The sequence below is a fragment of the Salmo trutta genome, chromosome 25 (assembly GCF_901001165.1).
Source record: "Salmo trutta chromosome 25, fSalTru1.1, whole genome shotgun sequence".
Classification (NCBI taxonomy): domain Eukaryota; kingdom Metazoa; phylum Chordata; class Actinopteri; order Salmoniformes; family Salmonidae; genus Salmo; species Salmo trutta.
The window spans coordinates 857979-872482 of NC_042981.1; the positions used below are offsets into that span (position 1 = coordinate 857979).

At 45.2% G+C, this 14504-nt stretch overlaps 1 protein-coding gene across 2 annotated transcripts in view; it reads right to left on the minus strand.

The window, feature by feature from the left end:
* Positions 1 to 12569: 12569 nt before the first annotated feature.
* Positions 12570 to 14504, minus strand: part of dnaaf9 (dynein axonemal assembly factor 9) — a 100522-nt gene continuing 98587 nt past the window's right edge. The window contains exons 36-37 of one of the 2 annotated variants that reach the window (XM_029712596.1): positions 14248 to 14452; positions 12570 to 14206 (exon numbers count right to left, since the gene is read on the minus strand). The gene's annotated coding sequence lies outside the window, so the exon portion shown is untranslated. Of the gene's footprint in view, positions 14453 to 14504 lie in introns of both variants that reach the window. The other variant, XM_029712595.1, reaches the window with a different exon arrangement.

Below are 14504 nucleotides of genomic sequence, written 5' to 3' on the forward strand. Positions count from 1 at the left end.
GGTCTTACCTGCCTACCCACTACTGACCTAACTAGCACCACCTGGTGCACTAACCAAAATACAGGGGGGTGGTCCACCCAGGTCTTACCTGCCTACCCACTACTTACCTAACTAGCACCACCTGGTGCACTAATCAATATACAGGGGGTGGTCCGCCCAGGTCTTACCTGCCTACTCACTACTGACGTAACTAGCACCACCTGGTGCACTAACCAAAATACAGGGGGTGGTCCGCCCAGGTCTTACCTGCCTACTCACTACTGACGTAACTAGCACCACCTGGTGCACTAACCAATATACAGGGGGTGGTCCGCCCAGGTCTTACCTGCCTACTCACTACTGACCTAACTAGCACCACCTGGTGCACTAACCAATATACAGGGGGTGGTCCGCCCAGGTCTTACCTAGTGTGACCTACCCACTACTTACCTATCTAACACCACCTGGTGCACTAACCAAAATACAGGGGGGTGGTCCACCCAGGTCTTACCTGCCTACCCACTACTGACCTAACTAGCACCATCTGGTGCACTAACCAAAATACAGGGGGGTGGTCCACCCAGGTCTTACCTGCCTACCCACTACTTACCTAACTAGCACCACCTGGTGCACTAATCAATATACAGGGGGTGGTCCGCCCAGGTCTTACCTGCCTACTCACTACTGACGTAACTAGCACCACCTGGTGCACTAACCAAAATACAGGGGGTGGTCCGCCCAGGTCTTACCTGCCTACTCACTACTGACGTAACTAGCACCACCTGGTGCACTAACCAATATACAGGGGGTGGTCCGCCCAGGTCTTACCTGCCTACTCACTACTGACCTAACTAGCACCACCTGGTGCACTAACCAATATACAGGGGGTGGTCCGCCCAGGTCTTACCTAGTGTGACCTACCCACTACTTACCTATCTAACACCACCTGGTGCACTAACCAAAATACAGGGGGGTGGTCCACCCAGGTCTTACCTGCCTACCCACTACTGACCTAACTAGCACCATCTGGTGCACTAACCAAAATACAGGGGGGTGGTCCACCCAGGTCTTACCTGCCTACCCACTACTTACCTAACTAGCACCACCTGGTGCACTAATCAATATACAGGGGGTGGTCCGCCCAGGTCTTACCTGCCTACTCACTACTGACGTAACTAGCACCACCTGGTGCACTAACCAAAATACAGGGGGTGGTCCGCCCAGGTCTTACCTGCCTACTCACTACTGACCTAACTAGCACCACCTGGTGCACTAACCAATATACAGGGGGTGGTCCGCCCAGGTCTTACCTAGTGTGACCTACCCACTACTTACCTATCTAACACCACCTGGTGCACTAACCAAAATACAGGGGGTGGTCCACCCAGGTCTTACCTGCCTACCTATCTAACACCACCTGGTGCACTAACCAAAATACAGGGGGTGGTCCACCCAGGTCTTACCTGCCTACCTAACTAACACCACCTGGTGCACTAACCAAAATACAGGGGGTGGTCTGCCCAGGTCTTTCCTAGTGTGCATAGACAGTAAACTACTACGGGTTATGTATGCCCGCAGGCCTCTTGCCTTAGCACTCCCTAGGTGCCTTCCCCCCCTGGGAACAAATGAAACAGAATAACACAAACAAGTTAACAACAAAAACTCAGAAAAAACTCTCTCTCTCTCTGAGCAACAACCAACCCAGGATATAACCCTCATCTCTCTGAGGAACAACCAACCCAGGATATAACCCTCATCTCTCTACTGAGGAACAACCAACCCAGGATATAACCCTCATCTCTCTGAGCAACAACCAACCCAGGATATAACCCTCATCTCTCTGAGGAACAACCAACCCAGGATATAACCCTCATCTCTCTACTGAGGAACAACCAACCCAGGATATAACCCTCATCTCTCTGAGGAACAACCAACCCAGGATATAACCCTCATCTCTCTACTGAGGAACAACCAACCCAGGATATAACCCTCATCTCTCTGAGGAACAACCAACCCAGGATATAACCCTCATCTCTCTACTGAGCAACAGAACACTGGCTTATATAGCTAGAAGGAGTCTAATGTGATTCATTTCCTGACGAGGGGGGCGGGGTCAGCTCTCCTATCATCAATGGGGCCAACCAATCAGCTGCTTGGGGGAATCCAGGAAGCCATTTTCTTGAAAAACACACATACAAACAAAACCACAACACAGGAACTGGGGAACGTAACAGAAACTATACAGTATTTTGCTTTTTTATGTATTATTTCTTACATTGTTACCCCAGGAAATCGTAAGTCTTATTACATACAGTTGAAGTCGGACGTTTACGTACATCTTAGCCAAATACATTTAAACTCAGTTTTTCACAATTCCTGACATTTAATCCTAGTAAAAATTCCCTGTTTTAGGTCAGTTAGGATCACCACTTTATTTTAAGAATGTGAAATGTCAGAATAATAGTAGAGAGAAGGATTAATTTCAGCTTTTATTTCTTTCATCACATTCCCAGTGGGTCAGAAGTTTACATACACTCAATTAGTATTTGGTAGCATTGCCTTTAAATTGTTTAACTTGGGTCAAACGATTCGGGTAGCCTTCCACAAGCTTCCCACAATAAGTTGGGTGAATTTTGGCCCATTCCTCCTGACAGAGCTGGTGTAACTGAGTCAGGTTTGTAGGCCTCCTTGCTCGCACAAGCTTTTTCAGATCTGCCCACAAATGTTCTATAGGATTGAGGTCAGGGCTTTGATGGCCACTCCAATACCTTGACTTTGTTGTCCTTAAGCCATTTTGCCACAACTTTGGAAGTATACTTGGGGTCATTGTCCATTTGGAAGACCCATTTGCAACCAAGCTTTAACTTCCTGACTGATGTCTTGAGATGTTGCTTCAATATATCCACATAATTTTCCATCCTCATGATGCCATCTATTTTGTGAAGTTCACCAGTCCCTCCTGCAGCAAAGCACCCCCACAACATGATGCTGCCACCCCTGTGCATTATGGCCAAACAGTTCTATTTTTGTTTCATCAGACCAGAGGACATTTCTCCAAAAAGTACGATCTTTGTCCCCATGTGCAGTTGTAAACCGTAGTCTCGCTTTTTTATAGCGGTTATGGAGCAGCGGCTTCTTCCTTGCTGAGCGGCCTTTCAGGTTATGTCGGTATAGGACTCGTTTTACTGTGGATATAGTGTAACGACTGCCGTGAGAGAGAGTGGACAAAAACGCAGCGGAGTTAGTGTTCATCTTTGTATTTTTAATTACGTAAGAACACTATACAAAACGAACAAGAAAACCGACAGCCAAACAGTCCTGTCAGGTGCAAAACACTAAACAGAAATAATCCCCCACAAAACCCAAAGAAAACACATGCTCCTTATGTGTGACTCCCAATCAACAACAACGAACTTCAGCTGTGCCTGATTGGGAGCCACACACGGCCCAAAACAAAGAAATACAAAAACCTAGAAAAAACATAGAACGCCCCTAACCAAAATAAAGAACAAAAAAAACCCTCTCTATGGCCAGGGCGTTACATATAGATACTTTGTACCCGTTTCCACCAGCATCTTCACAAGGTCCTTTGCTGTTGTTCTGGGATTGAGTTGCACTTTTCGCACCAAAGTGCGTTCATCTCCAGGAGACAGAACGCGTCTCCTTCCTGAGCGGTATGACGGCTGAGTGGTCCCATGGTGTTTATACTTGCGTACTATTGTTTGTACAGATGAACGTGGTACCTTCAGGCGTTTGGAAATTGCTCCCAAGGATGAACCAGACTTCTGGAGGTCTACAATGTTTTTTCTGAGGTCTTGGCTGATTTCCCCATGATGTCAAGCAAAGAGGCACTGAGTTTGAAGGCAGGCCTTGAAATACATCCATAGGTACACCTCCAATTGACTCAAATGATGTAAATTAGCCTATCAGAAGCTTCTAAAGCCATGACATCATTTTATGGAATTTTCCAAACTGTTTAAAGACACTGTCAACTTAGTGTATGTAAACCTCTGACCCACTGGAATTGTGATACAGTGAATTATAAGTGAAATAATCTGTCTGTAAACAATTGTTGGAAAAATGACTTGTGTCATGCACAAAGTAGATGTCCTAACGGACTTGCCAAAACTATAGTTTGTTAACAACAAATTTGTGGAGTGGTTGAAAATGAGTTTTAATGACTCCAACCTAAGTGTATGTAAACTTCCGACTTCAACTGTATATGAAAAACAAATATCTCATTTAAAAGTCTAAAATCACATTGCCATCTTCACAAAAGTATTCTCATATTTAATCATATATTTTATACCACATTTAAACTTGATACATAGGATGCGTTCACTTTCAGAGTTACAGTTACTTTGTAATCCATTCTTAAAGGCAGGGGTGGCAGGTAGCCTAGTGGTTAGAGCGTTGGACTAGTAACCAAAAGGTTGCAAGATTGAATTCCCGAGCTGACAAGGTAAAATCTATCGTTCTGCCCCTGAACAAGGCAGTTAACCCACTGTTCCTAGGCTGTCTTTGAAAATAAGAATCTGTTCTTAACTGACTTGCCTCATTAAATAAAGGTAAAATATATTTTTTTTATGACATCACAAAATAATAAACCATATGACAGGATTATTCTTTAGAACATTAACATTCCTACCTTATGAATATTGTTCCAAAGTTCATTCTTTGGTGGAAAAGGTTTTGTCGGCAAAAGTCTCTCTGTAACAAAAAAGTTCAGGTAAAGGGGTTTCAGTCTTCAAATATTGCAAGAAAGATAAAGTTCTCTCTAAATTTACGACCCAGTGTTAAGGTGTCAAGACCGGCCCCCCCCTCCCTCTTCTGTGGGAGAGAGGGGATCTTCAAGCATTTGCTGATAGGTCCTTTGATACACTGTCAGGAGAGTCATGACACCAGTTACTGTTTATGGCCATCTCATGAAAAATAATTACATTTGGGTATGTCTATTTAGGTTGAATCAACATTTTTCATTCAAGAACTATTCCATGTCTGATTTGTTATTGGTAGCCATCTACCAATCAAATTTTATTTGTCAAATGCACTGAATACAATACAGTGAAATGCTTACTTACAAGCCCTTAAACAACAATGCAGTTAAAGTATTTACAAAATAAACTGAAGTGAAAAAGAAAATTATAAAAAAAATAGAACAATTATTATAGAGCAACAATAAAATTACAGTAGTGAGACTATATACAGGGGGTACCGGTACAGAGTCAATGTGGAGACTATATACAGGGGGTACCGGTACAGAGTCAATGTGGAGACTATATACAGGGGGTACCGGTACAGAGTCAATGTGGAGGCTATATACAGGGGGTACCGGTACAGAGTCAATGTGGAGACTATATACAGGGGGTACCGGTACCGAGTCAATGTGGAGGCTATATACAGGGGGTACCGGTACAGAGTCAATGTGGAGGCTATATACAGGGGGTACCGGTACAGAGTCAATGTGGAGGCTATATACAGGGGGTACCGGTACAGAGTCAATGTGGAGGCTATATACAGGGGGTACCGGTACAGAGTCAATGTGGAGGCTATATACAGGGGGTACTGGTACAGAGTCAAAGTGGAGGCTATATACAGGGGGTACCGGTACAGAGTCAATGTGGAGGCTATATACAGGGGGGTACCGGTACAGAGTCAATGTGGAGGCTATATACAGGCGGGTACCGGTACAGAGTCAATGTGGAGGCTATATACAGGGGGTACTGGTACAGAGTCAATGTGGAAGCTATATACAGAGGGTACCGGTACAGAGTCAATGTGGAGGCTATATACAGGGGTTACCGGTACAGAGTCAATGTGGAGGCTATATACAGGGGGTACTGGTACAGAGTCAATGTGGAGGCTATATACAGGGGGTACCGGTACAGAGTCAATGTGGAGGCTATATACAGGGGGTACTGGTACAGAGTCAATGTGGAGGCTATATACAGGGGGTACCGGTACAGAGTCAATGTGGAGGCTATATACAGGGGGGTACCGGTACAAAGTCAATGTGGAGGCTATATACAGGGGGGTACCGGTACAGAGTCAATGTGGAGGCTATATACAGGGGGTACCGGTACAGAGTCAATGTGGAGGCTATATACAGGGGGTACTGGTACAGAGTCAATGTGGAGGCTATATACAGGGGGCACCGGTACAGAGTCAATGTGGAGGCTAATATACAGGGGGTACCGGTACAGAGTCAATGTGGAGGCTATATACAGGGGGGTACCGGTACAGAGTCAATGTGGAGGCTATATACAGGGGGTACCGGTACAGAGTCAATGTGGAGGCTATATACAGGGGGTAACCGGTACAGAGTCATGTGGAGGCTATATACAGGGGGTACCGGTACAGAGTCAATGTGGAGGCTATATACAGGGGGGTACCGGTACAGAGTCAATGTGGAGGCTATATACAGGGGGTACCGGTACAGAGTCAATGTGGAGGCTATATACAGGGGGTACCGGTACAGAGTCAATGTGGAGGCTATATACAGGGGGTACCGGTACAGAGTCAATGTGGAGGCTATATACAGGGGGGTACCGGTACAGAGTCAATGTGGAGGCTATATACAGGGGGGTACCGGTACAGAGTCAATGTGGAGGCTAATATACAGGGGGTACCGGTACAGAGTCAATGTGGAGGCTATATACAAGGGGTACCGGTACAGAGTCAATGTGGAGGCTATATACAGGGGTTACCGGTACAGAGTCAATGTGGAGGCTATATACAGGGGGTACCGGTACAGAGTCAATGTGGAGGCTATATACAGGGGGTACCGGTACAGAGTCAATGTGGAGGCTATATACAGGGGGGGTACCGGTACAGAGTCAATGTGGAGGCTATATACAAGGGGTACCGGTACAGAGTCAATGTGGAGGCTATATACAGGGGTTACCGGTACAGAGTCAATGTGGAGGCTATATACAGGGGGTACTGGTACAGAGTCAATGTGGAGGCGATATACAGGGGGGTACCGGTACAGAGTCAATGTGGAGGCTATATACAGGGGGGTACTGGTACAGAGTCAATGTGGAGGCTATATACAGGGGTACCGGTACAGAGTCAATGTGAGGCTATATACAGGGGGTACCGGTACAGAGTCAATGTGGAGGCTATATACAAGGGGTACCGGTACAGAGTCATGTGGAGGCTATATACAGGGGGTACCGGTACAGAGTCAATGTGGAGGCTATATACAGGGGTACTGGTACAGAGTCCAATGTGGAGGCTATATACAGGGGGCACCGGTACAGAGTCAATGTGGAGGCTATATACAGGGGGTACCGGTACAGAGTCAATGTGGAGGCTATATACAGGGGGTACCGGTACAGAGTCAATGTGGAGGCTATATACAGGGGGGTACCGGTACAGAGTCAATGTGGAGGCTATATACAGGGGGTACCGGTACAGAGTCAATGTGGAGGCTATATACAGGGTGTACCGGTACAGAGTCAATGTGGAAGGCTATATACAGGGGGGTACCGTACAGAGTCAATGTGAGGCTATATACAGGGGGTACCGGTACAGAGTCAATGTGGAAGGCTATATACAGGGGGTACCGGTACAGAGTCAATGTGGAGGGCTATATACAGGGGGTAGCGGGTACAGAGTCAATGTGGAGGCTATATACAGGGGTACCAGTACAGAGTCAATGTGGAGGCTATATACAGGGGGTACCAGTACAGAGTCAATGTGGAGGCTATATACAGGGTGTACCGGTACAGAGTCAATGTGGAGGCTATATACAGGGGGTACCGGTACAGAGTCAATGTGGAGGCTATATACAGGGGGTACCAGTACAGAGTCAATGTGGAGGCTATATACAGGGGGTACCGGTACAGAGTCAATGTGGAGGCTATATACAGGGGGTACCGGTACAGAGTCAATGTGGAGGCTATATACAGGGGGTACCGGTACAGAGTCAATGTGGAGGCTATATACAGGGGGTACCGGTACAGAGTCAATGTGGAGGCTATATACAGGGGCTACCGGTACAGAGTCAATTGGAGGCTATATACAGGGGGGACCGTACAGGTCAGTGGAGGCTATATACAGGGGTACCGGTACAGAGTCAATGTGGAGGCTATATACAGGGGGTACCGGTACAGAGTCAATGTGGAGGCTATATACAGGGGGGTACCGGTACAGAGTCAATGTGGAGGCTATATACAGGGGGTACCGGTACAGAGTCAATGTGGAGGCTATATACAGGGGGGTACCGGTACAGAGTCAATGTGGAGGCTATATACAGGGGGGTACCGGTACAGAGTCAATGTGGAGGCTATATACAGGGGGTACCGGTACAGAGTCAATGTGGAGGCTATATACAGGGGGTACCGGTACAGAGTCAATGTGGAGGCTATATACAGGGGGTACCGGTACAGAGTCAATGTAGGTATTAAAGGTATTCCAAGATGGCGTAGCACTCGGATGTCTGTCTTGTCTTGTCTGTGTATATATTGTTTTCTTCGTATTTATTTCAGATATATTTCTTATATTTTTAATCTCAATTTCCATCTACGGACTGAACATTCTCTCCTGCAACCTGCCTCACCCAATGTGGTACTGATCTGCTATTTTTACACTTTAGAACCGGAACCCCCAAACAGAAGCTACTAGCTAGTAGTTAGTTAGCCACTGCTAGCGGTCTTCACCGTTAACCCGGACATCAGCCAGCCTCAGCCCGGTCAACTCCTGCCAGTCTGCACAGCGCGATATAAACCCAGAGCATATCGGACTGCTTTTCTCTACCACATCTCCGGATTCCAACCGCGAGCTCTGAACCTTTACTCCGGATCATTAAATAAATTCAAAATATGCAGGGGGCACAGGTTAGTCGAGGTAATATGTAAATGTAGGTAGAGGTAAAGTGACCATGCAAAGATAATGAACAGAGAGTAGCAACAGGGTAGCCATTTGGTTAGTTGTTCAGTAGTCTTATGGCTTTGGGGTAGAAGCTGTTAAGAAGCCTTTTGGACCTAGACTTGGCGCTCTGGTACTGCTTGCCGTGCGGTAGCAGAGAGAACAGTCTATGACTATGGTGGCTGGAGTCTTTGACAATTTTTAGGGCCTTCCTCTGGTATAGAGGTCCTGGGTGGCATGAAGCTTGGCCCCTGTGATGTACTGGGCCATACGCACTACCCTCTGTAGTGCCTTGTGGTCGAAGGCCGAGCAGTTGCCATACCAGGCGGTGATGCAATCAGTCAGGATGCTCTCGATGGCGATGTGAACACCAAGGAACTTGAAGCTCTCAACCTGCTCCACTACATTCCCGTCGATGAGAATGGGCGCGTGATAATGGAATTTATAGGTTTAAGGTTTTAACTAAATGATTCCACCCTGAAAATGTATAACTGAGTGATTATAAGATTAATTCTCTAATGTGTGTGCATAGGACAAGTTAAGACTTTACTATTTAGCAATGTAAGTGAGACATTTAAGGAGAAGGGGAACTGTCGACAGACAACTTGTGACAGGCAACTGTGAAACTGATAACAGGAAGAAGGTCTCCCCACCCAGGGAGGGGAGAAACCGTTAGGCTTGCAGTAGATTATAAAACATATTGAAGCAATGTATTTGTTGGAAAATTCTTGTAAATAGCATTGACAGTGTTAGAGAAGAGGGGTACAGTATGACCAAAGAGGGGTATAAAAGGCTATGTGCATAGTATGGTTTTCAGAACGTTCTCTGAATAGATTTCGGACCTATTGCAGACTGGGACTTTGTCTAATTCTTCATTAACCAGGGATTTACAACCCCTGGGAATTATTCAAAGCTTAAGTGATAGTTGAGTTCACAACATTGGGATAAAAATTCTCGTGACAGGGCGTGCTCTGCCCTCCTTTTCCTGTAGTCCATGATCATTTCCTTTGTCTTGATCACATTGAGGGAGAGGTTGTTGTCCTGGCACCACATGGTCAGGTCTCTGCTGACTTCCTCCCTATAGGCCATCTCATCGTTGTCAGTGATCAGACCTACCACTGTTGTGTCGTCGGGAAAATTAATGATTGTGTTGGAGTTGTGCTTGGCCATGCAGTCGTGGGTGAACAGGGAGTACAAGAGGGACTGAGCACTTGAGGCTCAGCGTGGCAGATGTGTTGTTACCTACCCTTACCACCCGGGGGCAGCCCGTCAGGAAGTCCAGGATCCAGTTGCAGAGGGAGGTGTTTAGTCCCAGGGTCCTTAGCTTATTGATGAGCTTTGAGGGCACTGTGGTGTTGAATGCTGAGCTGTAGTCAATTAATAGTATTCTCACATAGGTTTTCCTTTTGTCCAGGTGGGAAAGGGCAGTGTGGATTGCAATAGAGATTGCGTTATCTGCTTAGTGGGGGTCCAACGGCTCATACACGAGAGGTATGTGGCAGGGTCTACAGTCAATCACGGACTACAAAAAGAAAACCAGCCCCGTCGCGGACACCGATGTCTTGCTCCCAGACAAACTAAACAGCTTCTTTGCTCGCTTTGAGGACAACACAGTGCCACTGACACGGCCCGCTACCAAAACCTGCAAGCTCTCCTTCACCGCAGCCAACGTGAGTAAAACATTTAAACGTGTTAACCCTCGCAAGGCTGCCGGCCCAGACGGCATCTCTAGCCGCATCCTCAGAGCATGAGCAGACCATCTGGCTGGTGTGTTTATGGACGTATTCAATCAATCCTTATCCCAGTCTGCTGTTCCCACATGCTTAAAGAGGGCCACCATTGTTCCTGTTCCCAAGAAAGCTAAGGTAACTGAGCTAAATGACTATCGCCCCGTAGCGCTCACCTCCATCATCATGAAGTGCTTTGAGAGACTAGTCAAGGACCATATCACCTCCACACTACCTGACACCCTAGACCCACTCCAATATGCTTACCGCCCCAATAGGTCCACAGACGACGCATTCGCAATCACACTGCCCTTTCCCATCTGGACAAGAGGAATACCTATGTAAGAATGCTGTTCATCGACTACAGCTCAGCATTCAACACCATAGTACCCTCCAAACAGTTGCACAGGTCTCAACCCCGCCCTGTGCAACTGGGTCCTGGACCTTCTGACGGGCCGCCCCCAGGTGGTGAGGGTAGGAAACAACATCTCCACCCCGCTGATCCTCAACACTGGGGCCCCACAAGGGTGCGTTCTCAGCCCTCTCCTGTACTCCCTGTTCACCCACGACTGCGTGGCCATGCACGCCTCCAACTCAATCATCAGGTTCGCAGACAACACTACAGTGCTAGGCTTGATTACCAACAACGACGAGACGGCCTACAGGGAGGAGGTGAGGGCCCTCGGAGTGTGGTGTCAGGAAAATAACCTCAAACTCAACATCAAGAAAACAAAGGAGATGATCGTGGACTTCAGGAAACAGCAGAGGGATCAGCCCTCTATCCACATCGACGGGACAGCAGTGGCTAACCATGTGACCAATAAAATTTGCTTTGATTTAGTGATGAGCTTTGAGGGCACTATGGTGTTGAACGCTGAGCTGTAGTCAATGAATAGCATTCTCACATAGGTGTTCCTTTTGTCCAGGTGGGAAAGGGCAGCGTGGAGTGCAATAGAGATTGCATCATCTGTGGATCTGTTTGGGCGGTATGCAAATTGGAGTGGGTCTAGTGTTTCTGGGATGATGGTGTTGATGTGAGCCATGACCAGCCTTCAAAGCACTTTATGGCTACAGATGTGGGTGCTACGGGTCTGTAGTCATTTAGGCAGGTTACCTTGGTGTTCTTGGGCACAGGGACTATGGTTGTCTGCTTGAAACATGTAGGTATTACAGACTCAGTCAGGGACAGGTTGAAAATGTCAGTGTAGACACTTGCCAGTTGGTAAGCACATGCCCGGAGCACACGTCCCGGTAATCCGTGTGAATGGTTGTGAATGGTGACCTGCTTAAAGGTCTTACTCACATCAGCTACGGAGAGCATGATCACACAGTCGTCCGGAACAGCTGGAGCTCCCATGCATGCTTCAGTGTTGCTTGCCTTGAAGCGCACATAGAAGTCATTTAGCTCGCCTGGTAGGCTCGTGTCACTGGGCAGCTCGCAGTTGATTTTGTCTTTGTAGTCCATAATAGTTTGCAAACCCTGCCACATCCGACGAGCATCAGAGCAGTAGGATTCAATCACTGCCCTTTGAAGCTTTCAAAACGCTCCCAGATCTTTGTAGTTGAACCTGTGCTTGAAATTCAATACTTGACTGAGGGACCTTACAGATGTATGTATGTATGTATGGGGGACAGATGAAGGGTTAGTCATAAAATAAATCATGCTAAACACTATTATTACACACAAAGTGAGGCCATGTCAGTTATTATGTGACTTGTTAAGCCACATCTTACTGAACTAATTTAGGCTTGCCTTAAACAAAGGGGCTGAATACTTATGCAATGACTATATTTTAGTTAATTATTTGTTATCAATCTTTTAAAAAAGTTAACATTTTCTTCCACTTTCACAGAGTATTTTGTTGAATAAATTACAATTAAATCCATTTAATACCACTAACAAAAAATCTGAAGAAATCCAGGGGGTCTGAATACTTTTGAAAGGTACTGTAAATACAATCATATCTGACAATGACAAAAATAATGAGACAATTTGACCATATTAATATTTTAATGGATTACTTGGTGCAATAAATACCACAATAAGATTATAAAAGCATCAGTCACAGGAAAAAAACTAAAGTTACAGTAGTTTTGTGCAAATGCGATTCAATGAATCATCCTCAAAAACATTTTTGGCACTTTTGAAGTTCACTTCACCAAATTCCTTCTTTCAGATTCCACATCGGAAATCCTTTTTTTGAGGCAATATATTAATCAATTGTATTGATATAGTTAAGTTACAGATGTAATAACCTGGTTGTAGAGGTTTACCACCAAGTTCATGCCATAAACTACCTCCAACTTAAATCAATACATTTTCAAACATATAAATGTAGTTGTCATTAGATTGTATGGGGGGAAACGATGGGCTATTAGCTTCTGATTAGGATTGGCAGACTAACCACGACTGAACCATCAGGGTATAATCCACTGTTACAGGTGTGGAAACCTGGGCCCAGATTCACAAAACCTTCTTATACAAAAACTTAAGAACCTTCTTAAGAAAAACAAAACAAAAACCAAGTTCATAAGATAGTTCACAAGTGTAATTATTCAACAATATGTTACGTTTGTAAGAAAATGATAAAATCTTAACTATCTTTTTAAAATGATTGTCACTCGGCAAACTGTTTTAGCTAGCTACAGTGTCTAGCTAGCAAGGGCAATCATGTTAGCATATTTCGTACTGGGATGACTGTTCTAAAACATGTTTTTTGGGGTTTCAAATAATCAATACTGAAACTTTCAGATGAAGTTTGAGTGAATTAAATATGTTCAATTGATTTAATTAGCTTATTATCTCACTGCCCTGAGTTTAAGACAAGGGTTTAGCTATCTTGGAATTAAGAAAAATGTCCAAGAACAAACCTTATTTAAAAAAAAAATCGAATTTCTTCTTACATTTTTTACTTGAAGAGAAACATGAAATAACACAAGAACATTTCCAAGAAGCTTTATGAGGAATAACAACATTGCTGAACTTTCTTCTGTAGTTTATAGTTAAGGAATAAATGGCAGATAAGAAGAAATGTCTTCTTAAGAAGGTTTTGTGAATCTGGTCCCTGACCTATGACCTTTCTATAGACCTATATACCTGAGTTATTACTCCCACTGAAACTTGTGATTCCTTTTAACACCTAAAGACTGTTGAAGTCAGGGTACTGTATAGGTTACTGTAGGCCTGAAAAAGATCACTTTGACTACAGGTGTGATTATTACTCCATTAAAAAAACATTAAAAATACAATTCATTCTAATAACAGTTTTCATCAAAGTGCATAAATTCCAAATGTTGTCTCTTTGTAACCTTGGAGCCAATCTTCAGAACATTTTATTGTTTTCAGAACATGCTCATCACATTTCCCTCATAAAAAAAAACAGTGAACACTAAACTTTTTTTTTGTCCTATAACTTCAGCTACAAGCCGTTAGCCTCCACATACAGCATGAATACAACATAGCCAGAGGGTTGAGTAAGAAGAGTTACACCAGAAGCATAGATTTAGCTCTGAGTTACAGGGGAGAACCTCTGGAGGGCTTCTTTCCTGGGGCCCACTGAGCAATAAGGTGGGTCACCGAGCCAAACAGCTAACCAATACCTTAACTAGGACAGGGTGGGCTGCTCTACCTTAACCAATACCTTAACTAGGGCAGGGTAGGCTGCTCTACCTTAACCAATACCTTAACTAGGGCAGGGTAGGCTGCTCTACCTTAACCAATACCTTAACTATGACAGGGTAGGCTGCTCTACCTTAACCAATACCTTAACTAGGACAGGGTGGGCTGCTCTACCTTAACCAATACCTTAACTAGGACAGGGTAGGCTGCTCTACCTTAACCAATACCTTAACTAGGACAGGGTAGGCTGCTCTACCTTAACTAGGACAGGGTGGGCTGCTCTACCGTAACCAATACCTTAACTAGGA